At 42.5% G+C, this 19,522-nt stretch overlaps 1 long non-coding RNA gene across 1 annotated transcript in view; it reads left to right on the top strand.

Annotated features, from left to right (window-relative positions):
- The window catches only part of LOC146857860 (uncharacterized), a 108,408-nt gene extending 103,044 nt beyond the window's left edge, over positions 1 to 5,364 (top strand). Inside the window, exon 4 of the long non-coding RNA XR_014979623.1 lies at positions 5,139 to 5,364. This is a non-coding gene — a long non-coding RNA (uncharacterized LOC146857860). The remainder of the gene's footprint in view (positions 1 to 5,138) is intronic.
- The last annotated feature ends 14,158 nt before the right edge of the window (positions 5,365 to 19,522 follow it).

The following is a 19,522-nucleotide window of genomic DNA, read 5'->3' as shown; positions in this document are numbered from 1 at the left end:
GAGATATTACACTTAGCAATTCTAAAGAAAGATTAAAAGTAATAGCCAGGACAAACTCCCCGAGCATTGCACAAAAATACTTATTTTGGAATTTAGAACACGGAATTCGACGTTTGCTCATTTTATGTCACATGAATCACTTACCTCTAAATGATTTAACAGCAAACTGGTCCCAGAATTTGAATAATGGAAAAACGTGTAACTTGTGTAAGCTGAGCATTCAGACCCTAGACCATGTTTTGTTTGTTTGTCCAGTATTGGCCTCGACTCGTTATCGTTGGCTTCGGCCGATGTTTTTACAAAATTGTGTTAAAAATGTAGCATCAGCCCGGGACTAGCTCTTTTGTTCAAAAAACGAAGCAGTGTGTGTAAAACATTTTAATTATTTTAAGGAGTTTATGTGTTTATATTACATTTTTAACACATTCTTTTAATCGGGGGGCTAACCCCCTTGTTTGTCATCCTCTTGTGAAGTATTAGTATTTTGTCCTTTATCAATTTGTATTTTGCACACTGATTGGTTGCTATTTACTGCTTTTTGCACCATAGGGATATGTTATGTTTGTTTCCCACTATGTTGTTAACTTCAAAACTTAACTGAAGTAGGATTTTGGATGTATTTTGCACATGAACTGGCTGCTACTGAATTGCTATTTGCACAGGTTTGGAAATGCTTAGTCATTCCTTTTTTCGCTGCTAATCCCAAATTGAATATTTTGGATGAAGTTGAACTTTGGACTTTGTTCTGCATATGAACTGGCTGGTACTTACTGCTCTTTGCACATTTTAGGAGATGCTATGTTATTCCCTTCTTCTTGCTGATAATTCTAAATTGATCTTCTAGTTGAAACTGCACTTTGGATTTTATTCTGTATACGATTTAAAAATGGTTGAAAAACTTAAGTATTTTACGTACTGGGATAACTGATAATATTGACTGCTCTTATTTAAAGGAATTCTAGCCTTGTTAACGCAGGTCCCTGATAATTTTATGATGGTTCGTGGAATGAGCTCTGTTATGTTTTATTACTTGTAATAATATGTATGTACTTTTATGTGGACCTCCTAGGAGTTCCAAATCTTTAATAAATACTGAATTGAGAAGTATCACCCTGTGATGATACAGTGCACCTGTGACTTTCAACAGTCTATATTATGCAGTTCAGTTGGGGTTCATTTCTCCAAATGATATTAATGGAGAACAATAAAACTTATTGTATTCTCAAAGTATAGTTTGTTCTGTCAGAGCAAATCAAAAAGATGTGCAAAACAACTTGTACCTTCTACACAACTGATCGTGATTTCACTAACAAACTGAGCAGAATAGCATTGTCAGCCAGTTTGTATGATGATGCCCTCGAGGGATGCCAAACATTCGTTGTGGAAGACAAAAAATAGACTTCTCTTTGTCTTCATCCACGCATGTTTTAAAGGAGTTACATTCCTATGAACTAGGCTTTGTAATGTTCACCATGTTAAGGAAACTAAAAGTCCCAGAATACAGCATGCTGTTGTCTAGAAATAGGGGGTTCGCTGACTGTATGGCTCATAGAATGGGATCATCTCATTCCAGCCGTGCCGAGTGCTGCACTTTGTAGTTTGCTCGGTTTGGTTTTTGCTGCGGCAGGCCATAGCTTTTTGGCCCTACGACCTTCGCAAAATGAACACGACTTCCTCCTACAGCACAGTTGTAAGAATGAATGCAGCCAACATGAGCCTTCATATTTGGTTGTGGGAAGTAAAAGAGAGTACTTCTGCAAGTCTACTCAAGTAATATATTCCGGAGAATGCAGCAACCTGCTTTGTACTCACCACCTCACAGACCATGTGGCACACAGCTCCTACGGCAGCTCTTGGGCTAGGGATTTCACTGCAGCACCAAAACTTCCTGTCACTTGATGTGACCTTTTCCCAGTACACTAGTTTCTCAATACTTGCCCCAAGGCCAGCGTACAAAGAAGGTGGGGGTGACAAGGCAAAGAGCCGGCACATCCTGTACTTAACAGAATGCAGCCATGGAAAAGATTCCATAAACTAATGCGCATGTGTGCGGCTGGTGGTGGATCTGTGTGATTCAAGTCTCACCTTCACCCTTTGGCAGAATTATAGGTCATAAAAGTGAAAGGAAACAAATTAGACTGAAAACAAGGCTTGAATGTTCACACACAACGTCATGCCACAGGGATACCCATGGATAAATTGCCAGTGCTGATTAATTCTACCAATGGAGTGGAGCAGCAGAATTTATTAGAAAATTTCACATTACGAGAGTAACATGGACTTGCTAAAATCTTCCAATTCTGCCAGCAGAATAAAAAAAATCCGCCCACCCCTAGTTTTCATGTCCTACGGTTGAACGTATCATCTAGTACCTTGTGAGGTTAGAGGTCCAGATGGTGTACTGTGAGCTAGCCAGGTCTAAGGCCAATATATCTTGATGGTGTGCATGGACTCTATCTCACACAGTTTTGAGGTTTATGTTGTCTAAACACACAGTCTTACTGCAATAGTATGAACCACACAACATGGTGCCCTACATTCTAGCTTGGGTAGTTATTTAATGGGTCTCCTGAATAGTTTTTCTTTCTGTGCCCAAAGACCCAACTCACCAATTAACTGTAGATATCCGTGTTGTTAGGGATCAAATCTTCCTCAGCAAAGTAGAAAACCCCTATTTCTATCTGTAGGTTGTTCAAGCTTGAACCTTTAAAAGGATCACCCCACAAAGGTACCTTCTCTGAATTCCAAATATTCAAATGGCTGATCCAGCACAGGTGGCTTTACCACTAAATTGCAGACATGCAGTAACACAAACGTTATTACAACATAGGCTCACCCTTGCCGGTGGGGACCTTACCGTCATGGTAGAGGCTCATGAAGTGTTTAGAAGAGAGGTACTCTATTCATGTGTCATATTCCCGGCAGCATAAGGAATTTTCACACATACACTGAAGAAGTAGTACCTGACAACCATAGGGCATGTGAGGATTTAGAATTCCTATTGACATATCATCAATACATGCATTGGTTCTTAGGCACCCTTCCACATACAGTAGAAAATGTCAGACTGAGTTCTCTCTGTAATGAGGGGTAACATGGCCAGTGTTAGCCAGTTACATAACTTATCCAGATATAGGAAACCTTACAGCTCCAGAGCTTTGTACACTATCCGCAGATATAGCCACACTAATAAGATGGCTAATACAATTTGTTATGTGAACTATAACAGCTAACAGGGATGTTCAAGCTGCTCAACCACAACTGGTGATGCCTAAAGTTAGTACAGTGACTAATAATGCAATTATGGGTAAAGTTCCCACCAGACGGGGTAAGGTTCCTTTCTGGATTGCACAAAAAACAAATCAGCTTGAATTCTCACAACATGCCTACCATTAGGGATGGTTCCCTCGGTGGAAGACTGTGCCACTCAGGGCATGGTTTTTGCTGCAGTCTATACCATAATACTTGGTACACCATCATTGGTAGGGGTGGGCGGAGCTCGCGGTGTTCTACTCCACTGAATTCCACTGAGTTATCTTAAACCTCTGTGACATTCCGCGGAGTTCCGTGTGTGGCGGAATGCCAGTTGCCGCCCGGTCCTAGAATTTATTCCAGCCCAGAACGGCTTTGAAATATTTTGTCAGGGTTATATATGTGAGGGGGTCTCTCTCTCTCTCTCGAAGGCGAGTCAGAAGCTGCCTTTCATCCTGACTGTCACCTCTTACCCAATCCAGAAGATTTACTTGCGTGTAAACTATTGTCCAAAAGCTGGAATGCATTCAGTTTAATCCCTTATTATACACAACAGATTCACCACTCAGACACACAGTGTTCAAGGCAAGGATGCCAGGATTTATATGGCAAGCTGTTATGCGGCAAGTAACTGGCAGATGGTCAATAACATCTGTGGATCTAAATCTGACTCATCACATTAGCTCATAAAGTAAAAATATATGGAATTGTTTGGAAAGTGCAACGAGTAAAAGAATCTATAATTCTATCAAAGAGATGGTCTGCATGCACAAGTATTAGCCAGGTGGAAATATGTGAAGGGTGGTGCTCCGTCAGGGGAGTCCTTGCGAACGTTGGGGTACAGATAGGTGAATGCTGCATGAAACATCATAGAGAGGAAAGGCGCGCAGGAGTTCTAAAACCATAGAGAGGAGATGGCAGAAGGGGTCATCGACTATGAAAGAAAGGTTCATGTGTTACCGGTTGGTCACTCCAGAATCTTTGATTTCCTGCCAGTAGCTTATATTGCTTATTACAGTGACCGAAATAGGGCAGAGGAAGCCTTGGTTCAGAATGAAAATCAAGTGGCCCAATAATTATGCGTCCATTGCTTTTGATCACACGTCTTATTATAGCTCTCAGTTTGGCAATGGAGAGAGTTTGTCTGATAGAACACATACCCAGTGCATAGTGGCTTTGGTGCCAGGCTTACCGCTCAAACACTAGCTGGATCATGCAGATGCAGAATGCCAAGGGGAAAACGAGGTACAGATCCGCCTGCGGAAAGGTAGCCAGCTCGATGTTCTTTAGATGTACCCAGGTAGCATTGTGCAGCAGCCAGAACCTCTCATTCTAGAACCAAGCTAGGATACCTGCCATCTTCCCCAATGCTCTTGTCTGAGCGAACTCCGCCAGTGGAGCGGTGTTCACCGCCCACCCCTAATTATTAGCTGTTGTGCCAGAGGTACTCAAACAGATTCAAAATGAATATGGGCGGCCCTGTCCTGGATTTGGGGATGAAATTAATGGGCAGTTTTGCAGCAGCATCCTCAATGATAATAAGTAATATAAAAGGGGAAGCAGCAGCTCAGGCAGGTTGCTCCAGGAGACCAGGTGCTTGAACTACCTAAAATTATTGCGGAAACCTATACATCAATAGGTCGAAATACTTTGGGGGGCAGACCTAACAAACTACAGCTAAAAAGTAAATCTGGGAAGGATATCTCGAAACAGTAACCAGTTTCTTCTAACAAAAAATGCTGGGATAATAAGAGAAATCTAAAACACGATGTGGATGTCCTCAACAGGAATACACCGAGAAGCTCAATAACTTGCATAGCAATGATACAATGAAACAGCCTGATAGGTATCAGGATACTGATTCACGTCCTTCTTGTTCCTTTCAGGAATCACCCAAAAAATGCTTGGAGAGAGGAGGATGATCGGAGCGGAAATCGGAAGAGTACATGAAACCAAAGAAGGACCTACAACACTCTTCTGACTTCATAATAAAAAAGGAAGAGAAAGTCTCAATTTAAATAGAAGAAGGTGGCTGGTATTAAATTAAAACATGCCACAAATATTGAGGACTCGGCTTCTGAATGAGGAGTGGGCTCTGACTCTGCTGGGCAGTGCGTTAGATGTCATGATAGTTCATTAGAATCCTATGGAGTGGCTAGTGGCAGTAGCAACAAGTGACTAAGCCCAGGTGGAAACATCGGACCAGAAACTCAGTGTCCAAAGTCAATTATATGAATTACAACTCCAGATGGAGAGGGATATATCATGTACTATCAATGTTCTCTTTTGGAAGAACTTATCTTTTGGCTATTACATTCCTCTGGCTGAAATAAATTGGCCACCTGAGTTTGTTAGTGAATGCCAACTAAGAGAAACAATAATATTACCAGTTTTTTCCAACCTCGTTACAGAATCAGTAAAGCACACATACACCAAGGAGTAGGCCCTAGCACAAGCCCCGGTGTTATACAGGCAACCATGTGGGTAGCCTTACCACATCATACCCACAAGTTCCAGACCACAATTCCCCATTAAACATGAAGCAAAATGAAATGAAAGAGAAATTCTTACTCATCTTGAATATTATGGTGTAGTGGAGAGTTGTATCTCACCAATGAACAATCTTTTGTTTCCAGTAATGAAACCAGATGATCCATATTGCTTAGCCTTAGACTACAGACAATTGAACACTGTTATATGCATATTAACAGTGCACTAATGAACATTGTGCATAAAACATTTAAAACCACATTAGATATATCAAACTGTTTTTCTGCCAAAATATAGTGCCTGCTAGAAGGTATCTGACTTTATTTAGCACAGTAGGCTCTCAAAAACAATTTTGATGATTGCCACAAGGGTGTAAGAATAACCCGGAGCTGTTCTCTGCCCGTGTAACAGACCTGTTGTAACAATTTAACGGCCAAGCATTTCCCTATGTCGATGACATATACTTGACGGATGATGACTTAGCAATACATTTGGCCACTTAGGCTAGAGGTTCAATTTTAAGAAACAAAAAAATGCCCACTAAGTGTCCTCCTGTTCCTGGGATACAAGTTGTCAAATGAAGGCAAAAGTCTAGCAACACCTTTCCTAAAGAAGTGTGCGCTTTTACAAACCACCAAATACACTAAAAAACTCCAATCAATGTTGTTTTTTCTAAATTTGGTAAAACCTATATACCCGAGTATGCACAATGTGTAAAATCATATTCTGATTTTATCCGTGCAGACTTTTTAGGCTCACTTTGGACACCAGAACACATAAAGATTTTGCGTTCAGTACTAGCTGACATGCTTGCTTCAAAACTCTTACGTACAGTGTTGGAAATGGCTCTTTCTAGGATGCTTTCCCTTGACGTTTTGCTATTCTCCTTCCCAGTTTTCTACTGGTCTATGTACAAGCCTTAGGACTTTGAGCGCATTTGGCACTGGCATTCAGTGTAAGGGTGGGCGTAGTTCGCGAAGTAGCACTTCGCGAAGCTACGCAAAGTGAAGTTCGCACTACGCGAGCTACGCGTAGCACTTCGCGAACTGCGTAGTAACATGTTCGCACTGTGCAAGATGTTGTTTTCAATGATTGCACAGTGCGGACAAGCAACCGGCACTGTGCAATCATTGAAAATGGCATCTTGCACAGTGCGAGCTGTAGTTTTCTGCTGCTCGAGTAGATTTTTACTCGAGCTTCAGTTTTCTCAACGCGAACTGGTAGTTTCTCATCGCGAGCGGTCGCGAGCATACGCGACCACTCGCAATGAGAAACCTGACCTTCTCGCGTTGGGAATCTCGCCGGGAGGTTTATTTTCCATGCTCGCGATCGCCAACTTGCAGTTGCTGATCGCGAACAAGGAAAAAGTCTCGCCGGGATGTCATTTTGCTTGCTCGCGGTCGCCAACTTGACGTTGAGGACCGCGAGCAAGCAAAAAATGACCGCAGCACTACGCAACACTACGCTACGCGTGTTCGCACTGTGCTACGTGCAGTTCGCGTAGTGCGAAGTAGCGCGAACTTCGCAAACTACGCGAGCGTAGCGTAGTGCTTCGCCCAGGCCTAATTCAGTGCCAAAGGGCTCATATGCATACTGGCGATTGGTGTATACATGATTGGCTGATTTGAGTTAGCTGTAAGTCCCTTGTCTAGGAGTGAGACATATACCCAGGGCATGTAGATTGAATGCTTCTCCGTGGGTCTGCAACATTGTTTGTGCAATCCACGGAGGTAGCTCATTGATCATGTCACAGGTTTGCCCTGGTGGGGTCTGTGTGCGCTGGTTACTGTTACTCGGCTTGGCATTTAAAAAGCTACTTATCAAGGGTCTGCATGTCTCTTGTTATATCAGAGTTCTCCCTGGGGACAAGGTGCAGTGTTGGAAAAAGGTAGGGTATGTGCACATGTGTGTTACATGCAAGGGTCATGAATGGCACCGGAAGGTGTGTTTTGGTATGATGGGGCCTGCTTCACACATTGGATTAGCATGGGGAAATGCAAGGAACAGCTATTGAGAAGTATTTTGTATGTGCAGAATAGTTGCAGTATAGTGTTTGATATCAATGAGATCATAATGGCGAATCCTCTCCGGTAGCGCAAGTGGATCCGACATTACATTTGTGGAATAGTCACTTTGGGAAAGTAGCCCACCTGAGGTGCCAGGGTGTGAGGAGTTTGAAAGAAGCTTAGAGAGCTCGACTGACATATGCTTGCGTTACCTTGTACTCCAGAGTGTGTGGTGTCTGAGTGGTGTTGGGGGACCTGAGCTGGGAGCTTTGACCTACAGGGAGGACAAGAGTGCCTGACATCACTGCCTCCATACGAGGTCGCTAGCTTCCTCTCCCTGGACCCACACCACAAAGTACTTTGTTGTGGAGAACATCGTGATGGGGCCCGGGGAGTTCGTTGTGCCTTGTGGGCACCTATGTTGGCTGTCAGGAGCCATGGCAGCTCACACCTCCACTTGACAGGAAACATTTCACAATACTTGAAAGCATGCCTGCTCCTTGAGTCATAGCCTTTATCTATGGGGGTAGCGTTCCAACACTCGTGCAGGTACTGCTGGGCACCTGGAGATCTAATCCAGATGGATGAAGCTAAGTAACAGTTTCTTTCTATTTTAGGTGGTTTGACAATTTAATCAACGTAGCGCCAGAAGGGGCAATGTGTCTTGTTGGCTGGGGTAGTTGAGTGAGTGTGGAGATGGGTCATGAGGCACAGTCAAAGACCTGTGATTGGTTGGTCATTGCAACTGTTGGAGGTAGGCGATATTGGGGAATGTTGAGTTAAATGAAAACGAAATGTATATGCTCATGTTGTTCTGCTGCTAATAGGAAAGTTTGACAACTGCGTATAACTGTAAGGTGCATATACAATATGTATACCGTTTTGATTTCAATGTGTATGTGTATGGAATACAAAGACCACTCTTTATGCACACAGTGTGGAGTGCACAGTGTGCTGCGAGGGTGGTGTTGTGCCAATACTTTACACTTGGTCCCTGAGGAGAAGCCTGACTGCTCGGTACAAGCTACCCAAGTGTGAGCACAGGTTATCGGACATGTGTATCTTTCTCATTCTATCTAGGACAGTGTACTCTGGATAGCTTCGATGTGTCCCAGCCAGCCAGAAACCACTGAGCCTAACATACATGTGACAACATCACAAATTTGGTGATTGGTGTAAACTCTGGAACCTCAGTTTACACATACGTCACATTTAATTAAGGTTACACTGTACTAATTGCATATAAAATATATTTATATACAAATGAAGAAATGCATTTTGCACCAAGAGAAAAGATACAGACGGCAGTATAGACAGCTGTAGTGAAAGAAGATCATTGGCAAGGGGAAAACAAATTATTGCTGTGACCCTGATTTCAGCATTAGAGCCTGTCACGAAAGCCAGTGTCCCTAATGCAAAAGCTTTACATCCTAGATGGATACAGTGGGCCAATTCACTAACAGCGACCGATGTAGATTATGTCTTTGAGTCTAAACTACAAACACAAGCATTCCTACGTTATGAACACAAAAAACTTCTGCCCAGTGAAGAAATACCTTTATATCAGTATGATTTCATAATCTATACTGATGGTTTTGCCCAGACTGCAGCCGGAACAAATATCAATACTCAATCCCTTGCGCAGCGGTTAAGGGTAAAAAGAGGAATGGAGAATTCCAACCTCATAAAGCATTCATGCAGTCAGTAGGTGTCTGCACTGCACAGCTGGCTGAATTGAAGACTCTAATTTTGGCACTTGAGAACACAGATCCTAAATTCCCCATACTTATAGTGTGAAAATCGTATTACTGTGTCAAGTCTTACAATGAGTATCTGTACTATTGGAGTCAGAATGGATTCAGAGATTCTAAAGGGAACACTATCAAGCATAAAATACTTTAAGGGCAAGTGAAAAAACTTTAAGCAGTTTGACAGGGCTCGTGTTATTCACCACGTGAATAACACGAGTGAGCCAACGAGTGTGCTACACTTGTGAGCCACCAGCGTGTAGCAATACACGTTGCAGGGAATTTATTGCCTGATGAAGCAACAAAGGCAACAGTGCAAACTGCTGCCATAACTGCAGTGACTCATACTAACACGAGAATAGATGGCGACATTATGAAGGCTGTCACAGCTTTGTGTTGAGGAACCTCCTTACCAAAAGGTTTTCCAGAAAAATACTCCTACCAGCAAAGTGTGCAAAACATTCCATTTGCTCATCTTCCCAAATTCAGACTGCAGATTAGAATTATTTCTTGTAGCAAATGCGGGTCTAGCATCTACTCATGCAAGGGTGAAGGCTACAATTTCACTGTTCTAGCAACGCTACCGGTGGCCAGGTGTATACAAACAGACAAATTACTATTGGCCTGGTTACGAGTTTGGCAGGTGGGAAACTTCATCACAAACATGACGAATTTCCATCTGACGTATTACAAGTTCCATGGAATATAATGGAATTGTAATTTTGCCAACGGGATATCCATCACATTTGTGATGGATAAGCCCTGTCCGCCAACCTCGTAATCAGGCCCTATATCCTGAAATGTGATATTTGTCAAGAAATAAAGGTTTCCACCACAGCTCACGCACCACAGACACCTCTATACCTGTTGATATCAGTGAACCTTTGGCTGTCCTTACAGGAACTGAACAACTTCTGAGACAAGCAAAGCAACGAGCTACAGAAACATTCTGCCAATGGTGAGGTGAAGGCATCACCAGCAAGTCCTGGCTGGATTCCAAAAATCGGTGATCCAGTGCAGTAAGAAACAGGCCATTGGGCCTGTCCTGGCTGTTGAGGGTACCAGATCTGTACTTTTACTGCCTCTTGCAAAAAGAAGGGATTTGTTTCAATTGACTTTATCATACCATACTGTGTTGCTGGTCCTACATAGTAGGCTGTGAGCGCTTCTGGGAAGTTACCTACCTCCTCACACTACCATACAGGAAATCCATTACAAGATTTAACCAACATATACTTTCTTCTCCTTGGCTGGGGACAGCTGATACTGAAGTTTCACTACTTCAGTTACGTCTACAAATACCATACAATTTCATGTATGACTTCACAGAGTTCAACACAACAAGCAACCAATGAAGTTGTTTAATATACCCCACAACTGGAGTTATCTGTCAGTTCTACAACGCTCCACAAGCCCCCCACATTTGCACAAACAGTCTCAGGCCATTTTGTCAGCTTTGATTACTTTTCTTCTGATTTGTCAGACCCACCTCTACAGCGTGGAAAACATCAATTTTTAATTTCTATCAAAAAGATGTTTTTTATCTCACCCTTGATATACACTTGGATTAAAATGTTGTTACTTGTCGTCTTCCTTTGGATTAGATTTGTGACTGTCTTTTTCATTCTTCTGAATGTACACTGTCTCCTAGAACGCTCTGCTGTTGAAATCGTAAATGAGGTATTGACACCTCATTCTTTATCTAACAAATAGCTAAGAGACCTGTCCCTTGTTAATATTTCAGCGGTTCGAGTTCCTGATGGAACTGTTTGGGATAATGTCCCCTATGATATATTTGGACCAACAGAGATTTCATATGTGTTTTGAATTTCTGTGAACAATGTTATTACTTGTGGCAACATCTCTGACGATTGGGACATTTGTATAGTAAAGCAAATGCTTGAAGATTTAGAACTTATACTACATTTGAAAGTGAAGATATGTTTACTGGTACATCTAATTATGATTAAATGGTTTGTTTTCACCATTATAATCACCATTATTTACATAAAGCAAGCACTCCATGTGCAGTATGTAATTCCACACAATGGCAACACTGGCTACACACTGGTGGTGGGTAGCTCAAAAACATTTGAACAGAAGTTTGCATTTTTTTTCTGGTCACAATCCCATAGACCAAGATTTATATTACTATAAACTCTTCGTATCCTGGGCAAAGAAGAACATGCTAACAACCGCAATGCTGATTTATTCAGCCCCTTTCATTTCACAGTTGTCGAAACAAGGGTATGACTTTTGAAAAGATAACATTGAGTTGAATTTCATCTGAGGCACTGAAGATTGGCAAGTTCAGGGCAATGAGGCTTTGTTTAGAGAATGACTTATACCACAATAAATCATTTTCATGAACAAAACAGTGCAGCATATCTGGTGATGGTTTCTAAGGTCATGACCTGTTGTACACAAGTGCTTTTCCACCTGCCCTCACAGTTAGGGAAGTGACAATTTGGCCTTCAATTCCAATCTAAAATGTGAACTTTCATGCTTTAAGCAGACTGAAAGCCTAATTTCTTCAGCAGGACGTTGCCTCAACATCTGCACAGGAGATGTTTGATCTTCAAGTTGCAAGGTCTTTTTCTCAGACATAGTCGTTACTATGCGCTATACTCCCTTGCCACTTTGGGTAGCTTGTGCATCGAATTTTTAATAGCTTGAATACTGCAGGTGTAGTACCGTTTTTAAAACAACAGGTTGGTTAATACTTCCATATTGTCTTTGAATAATTCCATCATTCATACACTCCATGCTTGGAAGCATTTTTGGAGGCTTAGCACTTGTCCTGTTCCTCATTGTCAGGACTTTGCTTTTATTTTATTTGCTCCGTAATGGATGCTCCATCACGCGACCAAATGGGGATGGCACTGCCACACTGCTGGTGGATCAGTTAAAAGCAAACTTGCAAAGTTACCTTGTGCGATTGCCAGTGCTACAGAATGCATATTATGAGCATTCCTGGGATGCCTCTGCTCCTGGATTTTTGGATCCTGGCTCATCCTCTGTGGATGCACTACTGGCTGTCTCACCTTTATTGGTTCCTGAAGGGGCTGGATTTGACCATGTTTGTTTATTGGAACTTGTGAGAGGGATGCCAACTGAAACATCATCTGTGGCAGCTGGGAACAGAATCATTTTGTCTGCTTCTCTGAACATTTAAATAATCTGGCAGTTTCAAGCAGTGGAGATTTTTTTTATTCGGCAATGTTTTTATTTGCAAAATTTCTTTTAATACAGCCTTTCATCGCCTTTTTATATTAATTTTTAAATATCTTTTAGACTTTCCTTATGCTTTTAGTATTAAAGAGCACATTGCTTTTAAGATTTTAGGTTTGATTACATTTTTGCACTTACATTTTAGCATATCATTTAGGACGTTTTTAGTCGTCTCACATCCAAGGAGTGTGTGTCGTTTGGTTACATAGGCCTCAGGCAAGGAACTTCACCATTTTACATGTTCACGTTTAAAGTCGGTATCTTTCTTAAAACGGCCACTCTTGACATACATTTACTTCCTCGCTCATATGGGATAATATTCTCTGAAATGGATTTGCTCACATTTACACTTCGCTGTAGGTATATGATCAGGGCCTTGAATATTCTGTACCAGGTTTAAGTTCACTTCGCAAAATGTTGAGCCTTGCTGTTGTCTGCTCTGCGACAGCTCTGCAATGATAGAATCAATAATGACAGCCTGACTAGGGCTCCGGCATGGTTGCATAGGCAAAGACTATTATATCAACAAAACCAATCATTTTTGTAATCATATATTCAGTGCAACAGCAGCACAATGGTTGAATATTTTATCTTCTTTACCATTTTTGTAATGCTGTTTACACAATAACCTTACCATTTAATATGTCAATAAATGTTCTAAATGCCAATTTGAGTATTTCTTGTGTCTCCCGTTGGACATGCATGACTTATTAATGAAAGGGACTGATCTGTTTCCATGATTTGTCTGGGGAGTCAGGATTGTCAAGTTCTGAGGTTGCACATACCATTCGGTGCCTTATAAGGATACAGGTCCAGATGGTGCATTGTGAGATAGCTAGGACCACGGCCAACATATCCTGTTGGTATGCACAGACTCAGTCTTGCACAGTTTTGAGGTTTACTTTATCCAAACACATAGGGTTACTGAAATAGTATGAACCATAAAACAATCCAAGTGAGTGGTAAATGAGACCAATTGTGGGAGGTTGAGCATGCAAAATGTTTCAAGCAATCCTTGTGCTGTCATATTATTAGCGTTGTTTGACTGCAAATTAAATCTCCTAAATCCATAAAGTTGTAGAATTGTAAACATTGACGAGTTCGTGCCTGTTTGGGGGAATTAACAAATTCGGTGCTTGGTTATGGCGGGCGGAACATTAACAATCCTAACCACTTGCGCAGAATAAAAGGCCATTTTAGTTCATTGCAGGATTGGCGACCACTAAATGACTTATGACATTAGGCCAAGGTATCTATAGTGGATGAAGCCAGATTAGGTTTTTTACAGGTGCGACAAGTCTAGTTTAGCTGGGCCAAGTAAATGGCTCGTGACAGGTGCTAGTGCTGCTAATTCCTCGCTGTCCACGGTCTGCGGATTTACACATGTGCATGCATGTACGGGCTGCACACATGCACGCCTGGTAAATGCTCTCGTTTCTTTACATCTTAAGGAGCACCGAAAATGACACAGACAAACAGCCAACATACCGCGCGCGCAACCTTCAACTTCTCCTCCAAAACGGTACACAGCGGGTCGCAAACACTCGCGAGAAGAGAACATCTGCGTGGCATTTCCCTGGCTCAGGGGGCGTCACGCAGCGCGCGATCTCTGCTTTCCTGTACTTTGAGTGTTTTGAAGTGTATTCCGCTTCTCACTTGGGGAAATGCCAATCAAGAAGAGAGGGAAGAAAAAAACATCTGACATCCTTATTACTCTGTCAGAGAAAGACGATGGCTTCAGACTCCTCAAGGTCTGTGCGTCTCTCGGAGTGACAGGCTAATATGTTCTATTCATAAAGTGTGAGTACATTCATCACAAGTCGAGCAATTTGTCTTCAAAATGCGCCCCAACAGGCCGCACGTGCTTGTGGGATGTGTGCGTCAAGGTAATCAAGTGAGTCGCACTTTTTTTTTACTTCATGCAGCTTCAACGCGTGCTATGCCTTTATCTGCCTTTTAAACGTGACCTATGCCGTGCTTCTTCCAGGCTATGAATAAATATGCAGCCACCCCTCTCTCTTTTGGGTCAGGCCTTTTAACTGCGGAGTGGATTTACCAAGGTGCGATGATTCTGGGCCTTGGTAAACGGGCGGCCGCTCGGCATGTGAACCGGGCAGCATTTGAGAAAGAACTGAACACTAAACTCTCTCCGTTAAGAGAGCCAAGGGGTGTTAAGGCCCAGGGAAGCCTCACATTTAAACAGATCTCTACGAGATATTTTGGCAATATATTTTTTCTAGGTCTGAGGTTAACTGAGACCCTTCGATTTTACAGCAATTACTCATACAATGTTAGCCCTCTTCTTCCATTTGTTTGTTTTGGTGTCATTCCCGTTTTTCCTCTGCCTGCTACAATATGCTGCATGGTCCTGAAGGAGAGCCTACAGTCAGGAAATTGTCGGACTTCACTGTGAATGGCATGGAATGGCCTCCCTCAACACATCAGAGCCTCCTCCTCACTGGCGGAAGACCTGGCTCTTCATATAAGCACCTTGGAGACTACACACCTGCTCAAGCGCCTGGATACCCTCTCGGGTGAATAGTGCGCTATACAAATCAATATAAACATAACATACAATGTGCTCTTTCACAAGGATGACATCTGCATACAAAGTTCTTCCCTTCAGGGCCAAGGATTATTAGGGTTACGCTTGCTTGTTGGGCCCCAAAAAAAGATTTTTGCTTTTAGTCAATTTTTTAAAACTATTGGCAAGGGTCCAGCGGCACCCCCAAAATAAGGCTGTACAGAAAACCACGAAAAAAACTAATGCCAAAAGACGGGCAGGTAATGCCAGAAGAGTGCCCATCCTGGTGGCGACCTCAGTGGCTGCTTAAGATCTCTTTGTCTTAGAGGAACCTTCTTCCCAGAAAAACGAGGGATGTTTCTTCAGAACCATGCAAACCTTGTGAATGTAGAGACCACCACCAGTGCTTCACTGTAACAGTCAAGTCCTCACCTTTTTAAGTAAAGATGTGTCCGTTGTCATGGCTGATTATCTCATTTGAAGTTGCTCGGATTTCAATATACATGCATAGTCCATTTCTTTCGTAGATTTTCGACCTGTGGGCGCTTATTTAAGTCTTCTCTACAAACTGGAAGTGCCAGTATTTCCTTGCATGTGTTGGTGTTGAAAACTGAGGCACCACTTTCTTCCGAGTTAACTTCCAATCCATTTTCCTCTTGACTTTGAAACTGGTTGGAAGATAAACTTCTTTGTTTTTCTCTTTTAAAAAATGCACATGTGGAAACGCACATGCTTAAACCTTTGCAAATTGCAGGCACTAAGTAAACATAATATATGCAAGAATTATAGGGATTTCACGAACGAAAGTCTTTGCAGCTTTGCAGACAACATAAAGACGTAAGCGTATCCAGAATGCCAGGACTGCTCCACTTACTCACCATAACAGGACAGTATTACCGATCTGACTGCCTCCCAGTGGCTAGCGGAATTATACTGGGCAGTTCATAGCCAAGGCCTTACTTTCAATTGCTTCATATCTGAGCATATTCAGGGCAACATCTTATCTGTAGTTTTCCTATAGCTAACGCACAAATCCTAACAAAACAAGGGGACGGCGAGTTTAGTCCAACTAGGTAATCTAGAGGTGACGTTACTGTAGGGTGACCAGAATTTTAAAGCCAAAAACTGGGACATTTCATGAAAATAGAAGAAGGACTACAATGTTACTTCAAGCGAGCGCACAGAATGACAGCGCTCCTCAGCAGAGAATTACAGAACAGGCAGCAAAAACATACATAAAATGCAATTTTAAAACCCAGTAGCTTGCCTGTTAAATAAATTGCTTTCTTGAAACAACTGCTAACTCTCCCTGCTTTGTAAAACATAAAAAAGCACCTCCTGCCTTTTTCAGTCGACCCTCTTTAAAAACCGGGACATGAGCTAAATTTCTTGAAATCTCCTAGGACAGCTGGTGTAAAACTGGGACCGTCCTGGCAAATCCGGGACGCCTGGTCACCCTACGTTACTGGAAATGATGTAATGGGAAGTGACATAATTGAAAGTGAGACTATGAGTACAGTCAACATCACTTAGAAACCAAGCCCTTCGCAGTTTTAGTTTCCATGGCACAGTGTTTTGGTTCTGATTACTTTTTAAAAGTTCCTTCTTCTAAGTAGTTTTAGTTTCTGTGGCACCGTGTTTTGGTTCTGACTACTTTTTAAAAGTCCATCCTTCCTAGACGAGAGTGCACCAGAGCCTTGCAATCAGTGGCCCCGCTTGTGGCAGCAGACTCCCATTAGTCAGGAAATTCCGCTTCATGAGATCTCATACATCTAATGCCCCTTTTACAATGAACAATCCCTGAGCCTTAGATTTACTCTGACATATGTCTCTGATTACATTTTTAGGTCTCGCCTAGGCAGTGCTTGCGCTGTCTATGTGAGACATGCTGTATTCAGGATATGGGCTTAAAAGCTCCACCCATTTTCAGGGACTGCCCCGTCACGTGTTGTTACTCCGAGCGGTTGAGCACTATTTCTTTCTTTAACATGGAGCACTGGAGACAAGTGCTTATGGTTTACAGAGCTCTGTTTTAAACAGGGCTGTAAAAAATGCTCTTATCTTGCCCCATTTGCTGTTCATTGAAAGAACAGGTCTGTTTTGGCTGCGGTTGCCTCCTCCTCCCTCCTGCCTATGAAACACATGGCCTGGTGCCATGGTTCCTGCTTTCCTGTGGCTGCTGTCGCTTCAGTCTCAGAGCTCAACAAACATGGGAGCTCCTTCTCAGTCAATCTGGAAGTGTTATGGCACAGGGATAGTGAATCAGTGACTTTCAGAGGTCATCAGTGATCTCGCCGACAGAAAACAGTAACTGGTTGGTATTTACATCAGTGCTCTGCTCTCGAACACACATGTATTTATTTATGGCTTTGTGCTCATCTGATTCAAGCGCTTTCAGATCAAATCAATCTTTCATGACTTTGCAGTTTTAGGGATGGGAAGAGCTCCTAATTAGCTGTTCCAGATAAATTCTTGTAAACAAACGTTTACTGCTGAGTCATATCCTGTGTTACAAGGCGCGTGTTTTGCCATAGATGCATCAAGAAGGATAAGGAATAACTAACAGACTCATGCCCCGGAACTCTCTTCACCAGATATAATGCACCAGATTGCCTCACTTCATCTACCTCAAGCTCTGTGTTGCTCTTGAGCTGTGCGCATTGTTTCAAAGAGAGGCTTTCTCCAACAACAGCAGCACACTTTCTAAAGCAATACTCAACATCGCATTCTGTATCCTTTCATTTGTCTGCTCAAAGCGCTCCAGAGCCTCTTTCAGTTTGAGACACAATACCGATGTTAATATCCCCAAGTTAAAATGCAATTTTAACTTGCAGTCTCCAGTGTGGAGAGGAGTCAGTGCCGCCCCCTCAGCTGGGTCCAGATATAAAGAGGAGGCTGGAGGGACGTGATTGACTGTCCACAGTCATGCTGGACAATCACCCTACCTGCTTATCTTATCTCCTTTTAAAAAGGACCCTTTCTGAATGACATCGCAGCAGCATGACGCTGATAAAAAAGCACTTTAACTAAGGAAATCTGCCTGGCAATGCATTAATCAGTATAGGAAGTTCATAAGGATGAATGAGAACTATCTCCAGCTGAATGCAGATAGGACCGAGATCATGCTGTTCGGTAAAGCCCCTGCCATCTGGGCTGATGATTGGTAGCTGCAGCAACTGGGAGCCTCCCCTGTGCCCAATCAAGCAGTAAAGAATCTGGGGATAACATTTGACCAAGCCTTAACTATGAGAGATCACGTTCAGTCCATCACTGGCTCATGCTACCATTACCTACGCCTATTGCGCAGGATCTTCCCTTACCTCCCTATCTCCGCCTGGAGAACGCTGGTGCAGGCCACAGTAATAAGCAGACTGGACTATGGCAACACCCTGTTGGCCAATGTCAGTGAAACACTGATCTCTAAACTACAGGTTGGTCAAAATACGGCAGCAAGGCTTGTGCTCAACTGCCCTTCGGGCACCTCTTCGGGGCCTCTGCTGAAAGAACTACACTAGCTCCCTGTGAAGAAACGCTCTTATTTTAAAATCTGCTGTCTCACATATAAATAATGCCTTAAAGGGCAAATGCCAACTTTACCTTCAGCAAAAAATAAAAGCGCATGCCCCTTGTCGTAATCTAAGATCTGGCTCGAAAGCACTACTGTGGATCCCTCGCATCATTCTAAAACGCAGAGGTGGAAAGGCTTTTTCCTACCTCGCCCCCTTGTATTGGAACAAGCTCCCTCTTCACGTATGCTCTTTTGCCGAGTTACTATAAATTCAGGAAACAACTCAAAGCCCACTTATTTTAAAAACACCCTATTTGATTCCTGTCTTTGATCCACAAGCAGCGCCGAGATGTCCTAGGGTGATTTGTGCGCTATATATTATCGATTTAACATAACATAACTTAAGTATTATTGGGCCAAAGGGGGGCACAGCACAGACCACAAAAAGCTCTATATGTGTGGAAAAGGCCGCTTTATTGAAGACAGGTGCACCTTACAATAAAACATTTCCCTTTGCCGTACAAAACAAAACCTCACTAAATATTTTTCCTCCTACCATGCCTCCCATCCCTAACATTTACCCTTTTCCCTTCCTTTGCAACAATTTATAACCCCAACTCGGTCGTTCCATGCTGCCATACTAACCCTGTAACCTTTTCCTAAGATAACTATCTAACCAAACATTTCCTATGCTACCTTCTCCTTCCTGTCTGCTCCCGGAGTAACTTTTTCCAAACCTAAACTTAATCTGTAAACAATATAA

This window comes from Triturus cristatus, chromosome 3_2 (assembly GCF_964204655.1).
Source record: "Triturus cristatus chromosome 3_2, aTriCri1.1, whole genome shotgun sequence".
Taxonomy (NCBI): Eukaryota; Metazoa; Chordata; class Amphibia; order Caudata; family Salamandridae; genus Triturus; species Triturus cristatus.
The sequence above is the reverse complement of the archived record's forward strand: the minus strand, read 5'-3'. Positions and strand labels throughout refer to the sequence as shown.